Consider the following 18,420-nt stretch of genomic DNA (forward strand, 5'->3'; position numbering starts at 1 on the left):
GAAATGTACACAGACACACACACAGACACGTTCACTTATATATATATATATGTTGTTTTGCTTTGGTTTTAGCGATACGTTTTGAATGAATTCAATTATTTATGAAAGTGCATTTTTACCTAAATGCGAGTTGGGAATAATTTTCCCTTTTAATCAATTTGATACCCCCACATGGGGAGCAGTATATATATTATTTTTTAAATGTCTCGCTAGATACAGCCACTCTGATGAGTCGTAGACGACGAAACACGTGTCAGTGGATAATTACATTTAAAAATAATATATATATATATATATATATATATATATATATATATATATTCTTTGATGTCATACAATTTTTTTAATCTGGCGGCAAAATCGATAAATTGGAAACCGCACAAACAATGTTTTCTGTCTGATACTTTCAGACATTTGATAAATTCACTTTTAAAATAACACCCATAAAAAAAAAATTGGATATACATATTCGAAGGTTTAAGAGGGTTTCGTACTCATAGTTCATTTAGACATGGTCTACATAGATATTTGACGTATTGAGGGTAATGTAGAGATCCAGGACGACCTATATTCTCCTCCCAGAGTGCTCATTTTATTTTTTTTTTTGTTATTTATGGAGAGCTGGTTTACCCCCACATTAAAATTGACCTTGTGTCACATTTTGCTTTTGTGGGGAAGCAAATAAATATTATTCTCTTCCCGGGAGAATTTGATATAGTATAAATTTCATCAAAATATGATATATTTGAAGCTTTAAAGGAGATTGGGCCCGAAAATAGATAAAAAGGGTACTAATTTGGGACCACTTTCAATATCCTTCCCATAAAACTTTATACATACGTTATAAATTTAATAAAAATAGGGTACATTTGATTTTAAGCTGCTTATACATCGCCGCCCCCTTACAGGTCTACTTAGATTCAGCAACACTTCAATTATTTTCCCCGGTAAATTTTACATACACTTTTAGATTTTATGTAGATTCTCTAACCTGTGAAGACATATAAACACACACACACACACAATACTTTTTAATAAATATTAGCAATTATTGTGTTTTATACTTACGCGGTCATCAGTGCAGGAAGTGATAATGACTCCCTCTTGTGAGATTCAGAACCCAGTCACAAAGTTACTCTTAACTTTAGAGGCTGGTGTTTTATCTCCAGGTTACCAGAAATGAACACAAGCATTTAGAGGAAATACCAAATCAGCAACTATGATAAGTAAACAGTCAGAGAGTATTCAACGAAAAGAAGTCAGAACATCCCACAAAAATAATTCATGTATACTTAACGTTTCTGTAGTCCATTCAGACGACCAGCACTTGGAGCACAACAATAGTAACCGATTGAAACGTGGATATCTAATATGCTAAGTTTTTTGTGTGTTTCAGTTAAAAATATATCTATCATATATCACCATTTATATCACCAGTTAAAGAAGCATTTTAATTCTCAGAATTTCAAAGAAGCTATATTAAAAAAAAGAAAACTTGATGTAGTTTCTATTCCATAATTTTTTTTCACCCATTTCTTTTGCTATAATTTTAATAGTATTATTTTTTCTCTTAATTCTTATCTTGATTTACTGTTGTGCGAGGTTTGAAACTGATAAACTAGCCCTTTTATTGTCTTTATTATTATTTCTTTTTAATTTCTTCATATTGAAAAAATAAGACAACTAGAAAACAAAAAGGAAAAAATATGTTTTTGTTTTCTCTTTTTTTTTTTAATCCTCTTACCATCATTAGGAGACTACGTGGTGTTTCGAAATGTATTTTTTAGGATTCGTTTTTTTTTTTTCCATTTCATTGAGGTTTTGATCTTTTTAAAGAAATAGTCTAGCGTTGCCTGACATGATCATTAGTTATTCATGCATAACTAACGGAAACATTTTCATGATTGTGTAGAGATATTAAAAAATATTTATTTAAATATATAAATAAAAGATATCTATCAATCAATGCAATGGGAATGAAATATTTACCCGATATAAGCAATTGTATTATTGAACCTAATATAAAATATTAATATTTATATATCAATATATTAATCCCAACCAAATAAAAAAGCTCAATACAAACACAATAGATAGTAGAGCTTGTCATAATGAAAAGAAATCAAGACTGTAAATTAAAATTTACAAGGAAATTTATTGTTCGACAGAATATTCTGAAATTTGAAAATTGTTTTTGGAGTATTCCGTCGAGCAGTAAATGTACTTGTAAATTTCAATTCACAGTCTTGATTTATTTCCCTTATATCTATCTATCTATCTATCTATCTAGGATTACATCTATATATATATATATATATATATATATATATATATAGATATATATATATATATATAGATAGATGTAATCCTAATCTATCTATCTATCTATCTCTATATATATATATAGATGTTATCCTGGCTTGAGGTAGTTGCCTGTCTAGCCGCACTGATGAGCTGTGAAACGGAAAAACAGTACTGTATGTGGATGACTATACTTTTTATTTCTTTTTTATTTTCATAAATATTAAAATGACGCTACACATTCGTGAACATTTTTGGTTAGCCAGCTACAACTAGCTAGAGAGTTTTTCAAGCGATATTGCTTCCATAAAGTTTTAAGAAGTATATATTGTCCTACTTCGGTATTGCGGACTCAGCTATTAACCTCATTAAGACTCCATTGGTTGTGTTACCCCTGAAAAATATTAACTTTGAATTAATGAATTATATATATATATATATATATATAATATTTTGTGTACAGAAAGTTGTTAGTTGAAACAGATCATTGGTACCGTCGGTTTCAAGCCCGATAATAAGGCCCGTTTAAGGTATCCTTATAAAGCTATCTTCAGCCAATATTCGTCTCAACTTCAAGACGAATATTGGCTGAAGAGAGCTTGATAAGGATACCTTAAACGGGCCTTATTATCGGGCTTGAAACCGACGGTATCAATGATCTGTCTCAACTAACAACTTTCTGGACACAAAATATAAATACGCTTTTACATTTTGGATTTTCCTTTTAATTGAGCACTCTGCTGGAATTCTTTTTCCAAAAAAAACTAATCATATATATATATATATATATATATATATATATATATATATATATATAATATAAAGCTGTGTATGTGTGTGTGTGTGTGGTCACGAATAGGCTCCTATATGGTTGACTATTTTAAAAAACTGATTACATATAACGATAGAAGCTGTATCGAGACACAGGAATGGGTATTTTTGATCTGGCAGAACAGTGGTTCATAAAAATTGTGGGGTCTGCGTTCGCGCCTGGTCCACAAAGTATGGAAATAAAAAATTTAAAAATTAAAAAAAAACGTTTACAAGTCTTTTTTATATAGATGTACATAATAATACTTTGATAAGTATGTTTTAACTTAAATAGAGATGGCATGATAAAATTGCGGGGTCTGCGTTCGCGCCCGGCCTCGATACAATGGAAATAGGCACAAACTTTAATAAAGACTTTTCATATCTATCTGCGTAAGTATACTTTGATAATTATGTTTCAGTTTGAAGAGATATGGTATAATAAAAGTATGGGGCGTTCGTTCGCACCTGACCTACACAGGATGTAAATATGTCACAAAGTTTAACAAAGTTTTTTAATATAGATCCACAGAATACTGTGATAAGTGTTTCAGTGTGAACAGGTATGGTATAATAAATTGTGGGGTTTATCTATTTTATTTTTACTTTCATCATATTTTGCTTTGGTTTTGATACTCCCAAATTCAACCCAAATTTACAACCCTTCCTTTTCATAACCTATTATACTTTCATAAATCAGAGTCCATTTTCTGTAGGCTGTTTTTGAACCCAGTCAACGACGGGTACTTTTGCTAGTATATATATATATATAATTCATCATGGATGAAAGCCAGTTCATTTGAACGGGCTTTCATCCAAGTTGAAATAAGTAAATTAAACAGACAAGTTGATTCTTACATGTATATACACACACACACACACACACACACACACACACACACACACACACACATATATATATATATATATATATATATATATATATATATATATATATGTTATAGAGTGTAATAGACAAAGTCTAAATAAGCAGTCTCAATAAAATATATTTAAAGGAACTGTGCTCTAAGTATTATATATATATATATATATATATATATATATATATATATATATATATATATATATATATATATATATATATGAAATAAAATGGAGGTGGAAGGACCTGGATACTCAACGTTTCGCCCGATGTATGCGGGCTTCTTCAAGAGGGATGGTCATTGACGAGAGAGTCGGAGGATTGGGGCTATATATAATGATGGGGGAGAGCAACGTGTTTTCCTTATGTAAATTAGATATCATATATACATATATATACATTTTATGAGAGAAAAAATAAAAAATAAATTAGAGTAAATTAGTGTAGTGGATTACGTCTAAAAGTTAAAATATTGTAGAGATTAAAAAAAAATTGTGTTTGGAAATATAGCGGTGATAGATTAAATAAATAAAATGACACGAGATTACGAAAGATTTTTTTTTAAATTAGAAATTATTGAATTGGGATAAAATAGCGTAGTAACTTAAAAGATGGTGTCTAAAAATAAGAATAGGAGGTGATAAAATGGAGTCTAAAAATAGATAATGATAAAATAAAATACAGTAAATAAGTAAAATAAAAATAATAAAATTAAGTGAAATTACGAATTTTTTTTTGATTTTTTTTATCGCGTTTAACCGGTGTCTAAGTTGTTCTCTTTAATAATTATTTCCGACAGAAAGGGAGCAACGTTGAAAAAACCTTTTCTTTGCTTAATTATATTGCTGGAATGGGAGATTATAGCTGACTCAATTAAACGTCGTGTGGATCTGTTATGTATGTGTTTTAGACACCATCTTTTAAGTTACTACGCTATTTTATCCCAATTCAATTATTTCTAATTTGAAAAAAAAAAAAAAATTCTTTCGTAATCTCGTGTCATTTTATTAATGTACTTCGGCGCAACGGTCTTAAATCGCGTACACCTCAAAAGACACCATTACTAAAAATATATCATGTTAATGCTCGTCTGGAGTTTGCAAGAGACTACTTATTTAAAACAGATGATTACTGGAAGAATGTGATCTGGTCCGATGAGACGAAAGTGGAACTTTTCGGCATTAACTCTGTACGTTGAATACGGAGAAGAGATGGCACAGCGCACGATCTCAAGAGCACCCTCCCCACTGTAAAGTTTGGTGGTGGAAATGTCATGCTCTGGGGATGCTTCTCTTCAAATGGTACTGGGCCACATTATAGATGTAAAGATGAATGCAGCCAAATATATGGAAATTCTTGAAAATAATCTCTTGCCTGCTTCCAATGCGTTAGGCATGCGACAGGGATGGATCTTTCAACGAGATGATCCCAAACATACTGCTAAAATAACCTCCGATTGGTTCGTACAGAACAAAATAGATGTTCTTAAGTGGCCGAGTCAGTCCCCAGACTTAAATCCTATAGAAAATCTATGGAGAGAGCTCAAAATCATGGTCCACCAGCGAGATCCATGTAATATTCAGGATTTAACAAAGTATGTGTTGAAGAGTGGGCCAAAATCTCGCCTGAACGATGTCACAAATTAGTTTCGTCATATAGAAAACGTCTCGAAGCTGTAATAGCCAATAAGGAGTTTTCAACTAAATATTAGATGAAATTGTGTTAGTGTGTCCAATACTTTTTTCCGGCTATTCTCGTTTAATTGCATTAAAAGATTCCAATTTCTAAAGTTATTTGTTATTGTTAAATTAGTAACTATTTCTTGTAAAATTTTCGCGTCATTCGCTGCATAAAGACTGTGTTAAATAAAGAATAATGGGATGTGTCCAACACTTATTTTCCCCACTGTATATAGTGTGAATGATATATTGCTTTGGTTAGATATGAAGATTAAACACCACTTATGAAACGCTATTACTATAATTGCATGCACACACACACACACACACACACACACACACATATATATATATATATATATATATATATATATATATATATATATATATATATATTTTGTGTACAGAAAGTTGTTAGTTGAGACAGGTCATTGGTACCGTCGGTTTCAAGCCCGATAATAAGGCCCGTTTAAGGTATCCTTATCGAGCTCTCTTCAGCCAACATTCGTCTCTAAACACACAAAATATAAGTACGCTCTTAAAACACAAAATATAAGTACGCTCTTAAAATTTGGATTTTCCTTTTAATTGAGCACTCTGCTGGAATTCTTTTTCCAAAAAAACTAATCATATATATATATATATATATATATATATATATATATATATATATATATTTGTTTACTGTTTTATGGGAAAGAATTCCAACAAAGTGCTCGATTACAAAGAAAAGATTCTCATTATAAGAGCTAAATTTAATGTCGATTAGGAACAAAATAGGACAAAATAAATTTAAACATATATTTACTAAAAAATATATTAAGTAAAAAAAAATGAAAATTTGATATTAAAATAACATATATACAAATAGAGACAGACAAGTTATAATTAAATATAAATGAACATCATTATAGATAATGTGTGCGGTCCTGATCTTTCCTCAAACAGAAAACAATATGGCTGACGAGAGCCTAACATTATTTACCATTAACTGGACCCCCTTATGTTAGGCTTGAAACCGACGGTACCAATGTTTTTCTAACCTTCTGTACAATTTTAAAATATATATATATATATATATATATATATATATATATATATATATATATATATATATATATGTATATATATATATATAATGCCAACAAAGAGAATATTTAAATTACTAGACTTTTTAGTCCATTAAAAAACAGGCTAAAGTTATAATCTATTGACTTAGAATCAGGCTATTTCGCCTGTTTTTAACGGAATAAATAGTCTAGTATTTTAAATGGTCTCTTTGCTGTCATTATATATATATATATATATATATATATATATATATATATATATATATATATATATATGCAATTATAGTAATAGTGTTTCATAAGTGGTGTTTAGTCTTCATATCTAACCAAAGCAAAATATCTTTCATCTTGTGTAGAATCTAAATTGTTAAATATATCGGACTTGGCTGACCATGTATGCTCAAGGACAGTTGCTGATTAAACTTTTCTCCGACCACTACTGGCTTGTTGTACGAAGACTTCATTTGGATTGTCGTGATGCCAAAAATCTTTTTACAATGAAGTGCAGACAAACCAGTTGGAAGACAGCCAAAGACCGCCAAAGTCAGATGTGAAACGGAGAGGCGAACCAGTTGTTGTGTAAATCACTTGAGTCATAATTGCACTCACACACATCAAAACAAAAAGTTGCATGAATTTTTCAAATGCATTAATAACAATTCAAAAAAAAAAAACTTTTTTTATTGGTTGAGAGTTAAATTCATTCTTTGGCCTGAGATTCTGATTGGTTAATAAATTAAATCCTATTATAATTTAGATTGGTTGTTAAATGGCATTAGATTCTGATTCTGATTGGTTGATGAATGATATTATATTATGATTCTGATTGGTTGATGAATGGTATTATATTATGATTCTGGTGGTATGATGAAAGATAATTTATCATTACTAATTGTATGAACTGTTGAAATCGTTCTTGATGATCAACATTTTTCTTTACCTCTTGATTGTTCTTAGTTTTTATATTTGAGATATATTTTATTTTTATTTTTTCTCTGTAAAAATTTTGCCGGATATCAAATGCGATTATAAATCTAGCAAACAAGATAAAAAAAATTTTTTTTAAATGCGAAAGATGCAGGATGTTCAGTTGCTTGAAAGCAACAAGTTTTAAGCTGTAATACACTTTGACACATTATAAGCAGTTTTGTTTTTAATTACATTGAGTTAGGTTTCTGATTTTTTAAGATGAGGATTAATAATTTGAATTATTTGGATTATTCGGACGACTGTTCTAATCTTGAGTTTTAGTCAACAAACGTTTCAGCTGTGGTAACCTTCGATTTTCTTCAAGGGCATCTGTAATCTTTCTTTAAAATTGGAAATCTGCATGGAATTCTGGATGGAACCCGTTATTTAATTCATGCTATTTCTCCGTCAGCCATGACCGGACAGAAGTCTTACATAATTTGCAATTGTATTCTTTGTATCACCCTCATTGAGGATTGAACCTTGAACCTCTAGAAGAATGTCACATACAACTTAATCTAACCTAGTATTTTATCCATTAGGCTACGGCTTATTGTGAACAATTCTAGCATAAATTGTGGCAGTTTTAGAACTGTTCTTGCTTTTAGATGTACAATTTTAATACATATCACTATAGATCTCTCTACATATTATACATATGGTTCCCAAAATTCATACTAGAATTATCCACAATGATCCATGGCATAACGGATAACGTATTTGGTAAAATAACTATGAAGAGGCAACACTGGCGATGTGACAGAGGCATGATCTTGGCAGACAATGTGGCCCTATGAGGTTATGAATTATTTTTACATGATGTCTAAGAGGAAGAGGCTAATGACTGGTACAATAACCCAGATATGTCAACAATACTTTGTGCATCCTCATATCCATGTTATTCTCATGTCGACGTAACTTCCGTAGTTACACATCTTTTATTATTTGATACTAATCGAATATTTTCATATGGCATAATCATGTGACACACTAAAGTTAAGCAATTTTGAGCCTGGTCAGTACTAAAATGGGTGACTATTTGGGAATTCCAGGCGCTGTATAAGCTCTCCGCTTATTTCAGCACTGTTTCCAGTTGTCTAACACTTCTCCTTGCTACTGGACTTAAGCAGTGTCGATTCAGGGGAGGTGTGGTTGGAGATTATGCAACCCTTGCCTCACAATTACGGGGGTATCTATTGTCTCTTGAGGCATCATCGATCGAATATGTATTGATGTAAAAAGATGCATCGATCGATGCCTCCGTTCAGTCTCAAAAGACAAAGGATACCCCTGCAGGGGCAGTTGCACATGTAATTGTGAGGCAAGGATCGTGCAATCCCACCAACACCTCTCCTGAATCGACACTGTTTGGATCCAGTGCCAAGGAGAAGACCAGGATGACTTGAAACAATGCCGAGATAAGCGGAGAGCACATACAGCACCTGGAAGTCCCAAATGGTCACCCATTTAGTACTGACCAGGCTCAACGTTGCTTAACTTCGGTGATCCAGCGGGAACCGGTGTGTCAACGTGATTATGCATAGATGCATAGTGTAAACTAAAATGATTATTTAGTTAGAAATTATTTCTGCAGCCTGTCCAAGAGGGAAGCCTACTACTATCATAAGCAGTGCAATTTGAGGAGATTTTTCTTTTTTACAAACTGGACATACTAATCTATTCTACTTACTACTTTACTCATAGCGGGAAAGCGGACATAGCAAGAATGATGCATTGATGAAATAATTCAGGGAACTTATGTCATTACTAACTTGCAGAGCATTACCAAAAACGTCTTTCAGGCATAAGTATAATGTATGGTAATAAAGTCTAGCCAGTAAGAATACGTGTTGCATGGAAAAGAAATAATCTGAGAATGATACGATGGATGTAATGTGAGTCTTAATGGCAGGCTTGTGTTAATAGATGTAGAATAGTTGAGGTAGCAGGGTCAGCCTATGGGGAAGGCCAAAAAAGAACTCTAAAGAAAGCATAGGAGCAAAATGAAAAGAATAGATTTGAGAGAAGATGTGTAAATAAAGACCTGGTCAGAGATAGGTATGTTTGGGAGTCAGTTTCTAAAAGCAGCAGCATTTAAAACAGATGTTGAACCGACGAAGATGATGAGGAGGAGGAAGGAGTAAAGAAGGGGGTGGAGAAGGACGAAAATGAGCAGCCATGAAACAACTCAGCTGGTTTTCACTGGCAACCACTTGATTACTACTCCGCAACAGCTATCATAAATACGTCGTTTCAACCATTGCTTTCTAACTGACTACCTATTCTTGTCATGTCCCAAATTGTGCCATAATGCTTTGTCACGTGGGACATTGAGAGCATGTGTATCTACTGTTCAATGCACTGGCGGTTATGAAAAAGAAAACATTAAAATACAAACCAGCAAACGCAGCTTTGTGTTGTTGGTGAAAATCTCTGCATTCTGAGGTTATCCTGTCCATGGGAACCACCTGCGTCATTATTCAACTGGGTCTGAAATGTTTTGAAGATAAAATATCTTTATTTCATAATTTTGACAGGTGCTAAATCGGAAGACAGTGTGAGTCACAAGTAGGCGTTATAGTGTTAAACCTTTCAATGGATCAAATCAGTTGAATATTACAAAAACATGTTTTCTTTTTAATCCCTGGAGTTTTGTTTAGAAACATGGAAAGTTGATATAAAGCAAACATTTCAGATTACACATAACAAATAACGTAATCAAGCAAATAGGTAGATGTGAGTGTGAATGTTACAGAAAATAACGTTAAAATCGTAAATTTTCCATGCAAGGTTATAATTAAACAGAGAGTGGAAAATTCCATCACAAATCAAGTTAGAGGTTAGAAGTCCGTGTTAGCAAGGTTTCCCAAACTTCAGGGCACTATGAAGCCTCTGAGCAGGGTAAAGGCTTTTCACAGAATACTAACAAGATAATTTCTAAAATAAACACGAAAAACATTAATTTGAAATTTTAACTTATACTTGTTCATTAGTTGTTCCTCTTCGTGATTTTGCTATATTTTCGTGTTTACAACCATTTCAAAAATTGTTGCATTTTTTGTTAATTTATTTTTTTTATTTTCTTTCTCATGAAACATTCCAATAATTCATGATGACAGATTTCATTAATTTAGGAGTTAACCTTACACACATATATAGTTAAAATTTAATGACATAACACAAAATTTAATGACATAACACAAAATTTGATGACACAACACAAAATTTAATGACATAACGCAAAATTTGATGACATAACACAAAATTTAATGACACAACACAAAATTTGATGATATAACACAAAATTTGATGACACAACACAAAATTTGATGACACAACACAAAATGTAATGCCATAACACAAAATTTGATGACATAACACAAAATTTAATGACACAACACAAAATTTGATGACATAACACAAAATTTGATGACACAACACAAAATGTAATGCCATAACACAAAATTTAATGACATAACACAAAATTTGATGACACAACACAAAATTTAATGACATAATACAAAATTTGATGACATAACAACAAAATTTAATGACATAACACAAAATTTAATGACATAACACAAACTTTGATGGCACAACACAAAATTTAATGACATAATACAAAATTTGATGACATAACAACAAAATTTAATGACATAACACAAAATTTGATGACATAACCCAAAATTTGATGTAGAGCCATTCTTTTCTTTTTTGAATCTTATTTTAAAAGTATTATACGATTTGCATTGTCTACCAAGCTCTAGCTTATGTCACATCGTCACAGAATTATATCTATGTATTTATATTTATAAATACTTCAATGGAATGTGCTCCAATGAACTTCGACATAAATGAAAATACCTCCGACCCATCCAACTAGCAGGAAAATACCACCCCTTCCATAGATGTCAGAACATTTTATATTTTAATAGGTTCTTCCCTTAAACCACTTGCCTTCGGGATTCTATTCCTGCTTCCTCTTTTCTGACAGTACCAACAGACAGAAACTTTAATGTAATATGAACAAACTTTTATTGAAAAAAATCAATTCAGGTAACTTAATTATGTAGCAGAGCTGACATCTATTCAATGTAGCGGCCTTCAGACTCAATTACTACCTTGATACAGATCTGGAACTATGAGTATGCCTTTTCCACAAACGCTGGTGGGGGTTAGCTCAATACTTGGCAAATGGCACCGGTCAGGCTGGCTTTGGTGTTGTTGAGGTCATGTTGGTGATGTTCTCAATGTATGACCAAACAAAGTAGTCTAGCAGGTTTAGGTCGGGGGAGGAGGAGCGGCCAGTGAGAGAAGGGTACAAAGTCATAGCACTCTTTCTGGACTTGTAGGCCAGCGCTGAGTCCTGCTGCCACATCCAGGATCTGCCAGCGGCCACCTGATTGCACCAGGGGATCACCACACTCTTCAGCACATCCAGGTGTTGGTGTTTACTTTCAAGCCGACTTCAAAGATGTGAGGTGGCATGATGTGATCCTCACTTGAAACCACACCAAAGAACATAACTGTATCTAGAAACTTCATTAAGCTGTGCCCTCAGGTGCTGAAGCATCCAGACTTGCATTTTGAGGGTGCTGGCAATGGTCCTGTTGTCATAACTTGGATTGGTAAAGAGCATGATTTGTACAGCAGTGCATCTCTGATCGCGCTTGTTGAACATTGTGTCACTTTCAGACATGATAGAAGGCTCCTATCGCTCATGTGATGTGTACACAACTAGCAAACTAGTAGATGGTCGGCAACACAAAAAGAAAACTGATTTTTATCAAACGGAAATGGAATCATTTCGTCTTTTCTAGGGAGACAATTTTATCATTCCACCCTGTACTCATTGACATCCTATAGCATTAAACAGGTAATTTAAATAGGCAGATTATAATAACAGTATTGATATATAGAACGTCTTTCTAAATCTGATCATTTTTGGCACACTATTCCCATAATAAATGAGGTAAGTAGGTAGTGATGTAGACAAACACCTATGTATGTAATGAGAACATTATTAATATATAGATAATCCTTCTTAATATAATCAATTTCCGCATATACTTCCAATAAATAAGATAAGTTCTGATCTAGACGAGTAGATAGGCAATGACAATATGTATTAATATGTATAAGGCATTTCTAAATATAATCTTTTTTTTTGGGCGTGTAATGCCCATGATAAATAAGGTACATAGATAGTGACATATGTATGTATGTATGTATGTATGTATGTATGTATGTATGTATGTATGTATGTATGTATGCATGTAAATAATTACAAGGATGTTAATATATATGCTATATCATATAAAATAGTCATCTTTCTTATATTCCTTTGAGTTTAATCGCCTTGGTATCAAAAAATTCATATTTAAACTATTCAGTTTGTTTCGGTAAATATTAATCCGTGTGCTTAAAAACAAAAAATTAATTTCAAATCTATTTCATCAATTTTCATTTTTAATCCAACATTTTAGTTTTTATTGCTAATATCGTAGAGGAATTCAGAGGAGCTATCTTCTCTTACAGTTATAAGTCCTCTTCCTGCAACCAATGATATCGTTAAGAAATATAATTAGTTATTATAATCGAACTTAACTGTAAATGTCATCCCTTTTCCCCCTTTTTGAGAAGTGATTTTCTACATTTGAACTGTATTTAGCCTAATTATACAATAGCATTTCAATAGCAGCGTTTATAATTTCTGTATTATGGTGCAGTGGTCAAATTAATAAGACGCCAACCTACTAAAACGCGATTCCAAGTTCAATTCCTGTCTGTAGATATATAATTTTTTTTAGCATTAATTCTTATTTTAAATTTCAATCGACTTTTTATTTTGATGGATTGAGAGGGGAAAAATAGTTGACTTTTACTTCTTTTTAAGTGGTCAAAAAATCCTTTTCTCATTTATTCATAATCTAAATAGCGCTTATTTGCAAGTGAAGGAATCTTATTTCAATCATGTAATGAAAGTAATAAAAAAATTCCATGGCAAGGGACAGCTAGTTTATCGGTGTAATCCCTTTTGGCATTGAACTCCCATAATAAATAATGTACATAGGTTGTAATGTAAGTAAATACGTAGGTCATCATTAGCATATTGTATGAATCCGAAGATTCTATTGTTTGCATTGGTTTCGCCGATATTTTTTAGTCAAATTTCTTTCTAGAAAGACATCCGATATTTATGGAAGGGATCGCATGAAAATTGCCAACATCCTAAGTGAAAGTGATTTTTTATAGAATGAACTGGATTCGAACTTGGAACAACCAGGTTGTCAGTCCTTGTCGTTAACCATTTGACCACCGTCACTTCCAATATGTAGAAAATACATATAGAAATAATATTAATATCATATATAAATGATCTTACGTAAATTTTGTTCATAATAAGTAAAGTCGTTAGTTACTAAAGAAAACGTGATGTTTAAAATATAAGCGTTTAATAATTATAGTTGTTTGTGTTGAGATCATCCATTGATTAAACAATTTAGGTTTTGTTATCTTGAATTTTTTTTCTTTGCAAAATTTTGCTGAGTTCAATTTCTATCTTTGAGAATATATTTTGCAAAATCTTAGACACATGTGCTAAATCGTTCTTCTTCTTCTTCTTCTTCTTCTTCTTCTTCTTCTTCAACATCATCATTTAATGTCATTTTTCCTTTGTTCAGGGGAGGAGATCAAACATTTTTTGATATTACACAACCTCATTTTCCACTCCTCATAAATCTCATTCTATGCGATCTTGTCCAATAACTTGCTTCCAAGTTTTCCTTGTCCGGCCAATCTTCCTGCGAGTTAAAACATTGATGCTTCTGTAACAGTTTTTCAAAGAAGATGAATGCTTCACATGACCATATCAGAGCATTCATTTTTAGGATAACCTCCATTTTGAGCAAGTGTAGTACTTTCAGCAAATCCTCTGATGTGTTGGGTTCATTCAGATTTCACAGTGCAGATCCAGCTGATCATGGATCCGTCATTGCACTGTAGATGGACAAGGGAGAAGTGAGTGAGATCCAACACTACCATATATAATGGAACTTCTAACATAGCTGTTATACGATTTACCCTGGATGTGGAGCGAGGCATCACTGTAGGATTAATTTTGGTTATTAAAGAAGATACGAGTATTAATTTACATTTTATTTTTGTGACAAGGGTGTCGTCACTATGAGATAATTAGGTTGGATTAATTGATGAAATGATTAATTCACAGAAAAACATCTGCCAAATATTGTTTTTGGATCAAGTTGATTTGAAGGGTCATATCTTATATCGGCTGATCAGTGATGTTTTTGAATAAATCGTAGGGCCACTAGTGATGTCAGACGTCCACGTTTAGTTTGGTTGACGGTTGATTTTCAAACTTAAACAGTCATCCTTCAACTGATAGTCAAGAGTCGATAGGATGATGATGGGGGGAGGGGGCGACTCAGGGCTACACTCACAGCAAGATTTACATCACAACTGTTGTTTGATAACTTTTTTTTAATTATTTACAAATTCTTGATTTGATTAAGTGAATATATTCAGCATTGACATCAATTTTCTTTCTTTTCAGTCTTGAATAAAAAAAAAAACGTTTACAAGGTTTTTGATATAAATGTACGTAAGAATACTTTGATAAATATGTTTCAACTTAAATAGGAATGGTATAATAAAATTGTGGGGTCTGCATTCGCGCCTGTACTCCATGGAAATATGTCACAAACTTTAACAAAGACTTTTCATATCTATTTACGTAAGTATACTTTGATAATTATGTTTCAGTTTGAAGAAATATGGTTTTATAAAATTATGGAGTATTCGTTCGCGCATGACCTCCATAGGATGTAAATATGTCACAAAGTTTAACAAGGTTTTTTAAAAGGGGTGAGGATCCACAATAATACCTTAACTTTAATCTTAATTCACCTTAGCTTTTATTTATGTTTTTGAGTTGAATCATATTGTGTCGAATAAATTCACGTTCTTATTAAAGTGAAATCCCCCCCCTAAAAAAGTTGGAACTTTAGACAATTGTCGACACAAATTTTGCATAACTCTGTTTTTTTTCCTTCTCCACTTGCACGTGGCACTCTTTCGAAAATAGATAAATAGGTAAATAATAAAAAATAAGAAAGTTACTTGTTATTGTGTCAAAAGAAGGAAAAAATCCTGCTCACGTGATTACGTGTCTTTTTAAAAACATTTACATAACCTTTTTATTTTTATTTATATATCTGTTTAAGCTTTATTTTTGTCAGCCAACTAGAAGGAATTCAGTTGATTACAACTCTTTCTGCGTGTTCTTTACATTACAATAGTACAACCCTGAATCTGACGGCGCAATATTTCACCGTTCAATACTACTACTGCTTGAAAAGGGCACCATTTTCTTCTTATTCCTATTTATATCGATTCTTTGGTTTAAAAATCTAAAGTAATTACGTGTTTACTTTTGTAATATCCCATTTTGCTGTTTCGGATTATTTTACTAAAGTAAGTAAAGCTTCATTATTTTTCAAAACTGTTTTGCAGCCCCTTCCTTTTCATAACCTATCATACTTTCATCAATCACAGTCCATTTTCTGCAGGCTGTTTTTGAACTCAGTCAACGACGGGTACTTCTGATAGTATATATAACTTTGTAAATTTGAATTTACAACAAATTTATTATTGGACAAGGAATACAAGTTTAAAACTTTAAAAATTTCCTTATTCCACGGACTTTCAAAGAATGGCGCTTTTCCTCAGAGGAAAGTAGTTAGCAAAATGATATTTATTAGCAGGCTATAAATTTTGCACGTAAATTGAAAACAACAATTTATGAAAGAAGTCATATTTATATGAAAGTTAGTCATAATACAGAAATTCCTTTGGAATATCCTTTTAACCTACACATTTATATAAATACCATTTTGCTAACTCCTTTCCTCTGAGGATAAGTGTCATTCTTTGAAACTCCATGGAATAAGGACAATTTTTAAGTTTTCAACTTGTATTCCTTGTCGAATAATAAATGTGTTAAATTCAATTTCTTATATTAATGCACTATTTAGAATACTGGGTTTTTTCATCTGACTGGGATTGTCCTATAAATTTTAGTATAAATATTTGATTACAGAATTATTCAATTTGTGAACTGGGCAAAATTATTTTTAATATATATATATATATATATATCAATATATATCAATATATATCAATATATATCAATATATATATATATATATATATATTATTTTTTAAAACAGTAATCTACGGACACGTGTGTTTCGGAGCCCTACTCCTCTTCAACGTAGCTTGACTGTTGTTAGGATTCGAACCCCGGACCTTATATATTTCAGTTCAGTGTTCTAATCCATTACGCTATGATGCCATAGACAATTTACTGTTTAGTTTTTATTGTTTTCCTGTTTACGTAGTTTTTGTTGTTGATTTTTTAAACGATATTAAGATTAACGTCTCCACCTCAGTGATCCGGTGTTTTTCTTAGAAAGTCGCCCATTTTTTATTTGGACATATTTTTTATTTATTTATTTATTAATTTTAAAAATAGTAATCTACGGACACATTTTCACTATATATATATATATATATATATATATATATATATATATATAGTGAAAATATGTCATTATAGTATATACAATGTAATTAACAACAATAGTTAGTTTCAATGTCATTTACGAGGAAAAAGAAATCAAGAATTCTAAACAATGTTTCGGCCGATGTAACCCCCGTTCTTCTTCAGATGCGCCCTTATGCTGAATTTGGGAATTTGTATAGAATTGTTTCAAATTTGTTTTTAGATGAAAGTTGATAATTCGCATTATTCATATTATTTGGGCGACTTTTTATATCTTGAATGTAATTCTCACAACGTTTCGACCAATGTAACCTCCAACCATCTTCAAGTGCTTCTCTGGAATTTTTATCTCAAACTTTTGTTCCATTAACAATAACTGGTTAGAAGTTTTAAGTAATTCCTAATTATATTTTTAGTATCACCTGAGGATGGAACTTTCGACATTTACACAATCATATGCAAACTACTGAGCTTTTAGCATAAGTTAGTGTACACTGGACGACGTGAATTTAGCTATATGCTAGCTGTTCGTGTCCCGGCGTTGCACGGGAAAGGAGATTAATTGAATAGTTTATCCTATTTAAAAGACCATCACTTAGAACTGATTATTACTTAGAACTTCCGTTGCGCCACAGTTCTATTTAAGGTTACATCAGCCAACACTTTGTGAGAATAACACCCAAAATAGGAACAGTAGTCCGAATAACCAAAATTATCAATCCTCATCTCAAAGATTCCGAATTTTTATTCTTCTTATTCTTCTTATTATTTGATGAATTCATATATTTGAAATACACCTACCTTTCCCCACCGCTACAACCTTTGTCAAGAGAAAACTATTCATTCACGTAATATTCTAATGTTTTTAGCTGCTGGCAATTGATTCAAAGACCTTCAGTCTGTTATTTCTGTGTGGTACTTGGTTAAAGAAAAGCTCTTGGAATGTATTGCAAAACTTTCAGGGTTGGGTGGGGGCTAGAATTTACTTTGGAATGGGGCTGGTGGTTGTGGAAGAGCATTGTGCATGTGTGTAGAGTTGACTGAGGTCATTGAAGCTGACATTCAGTGTTATGAGTTTTCCCTTTCGCCCCTGGTCATAATATACAGATGAAATCTTCTATG

The sequence above is a fragment of the Euprymna scolopes genome, chromosome 12 (genome assembly GCF_053919585.1).
Source record: "Euprymna scolopes isolate OS-2025 chromosome 12, ASM5391958v1, whole genome shotgun sequence".
In the NCBI taxonomy this organism is placed as follows: domain Eukaryota; kingdom Metazoa; phylum Mollusca; class Cephalopoda; order Sepiida; family Sepiolidae; genus Euprymna; species Euprymna scolopes.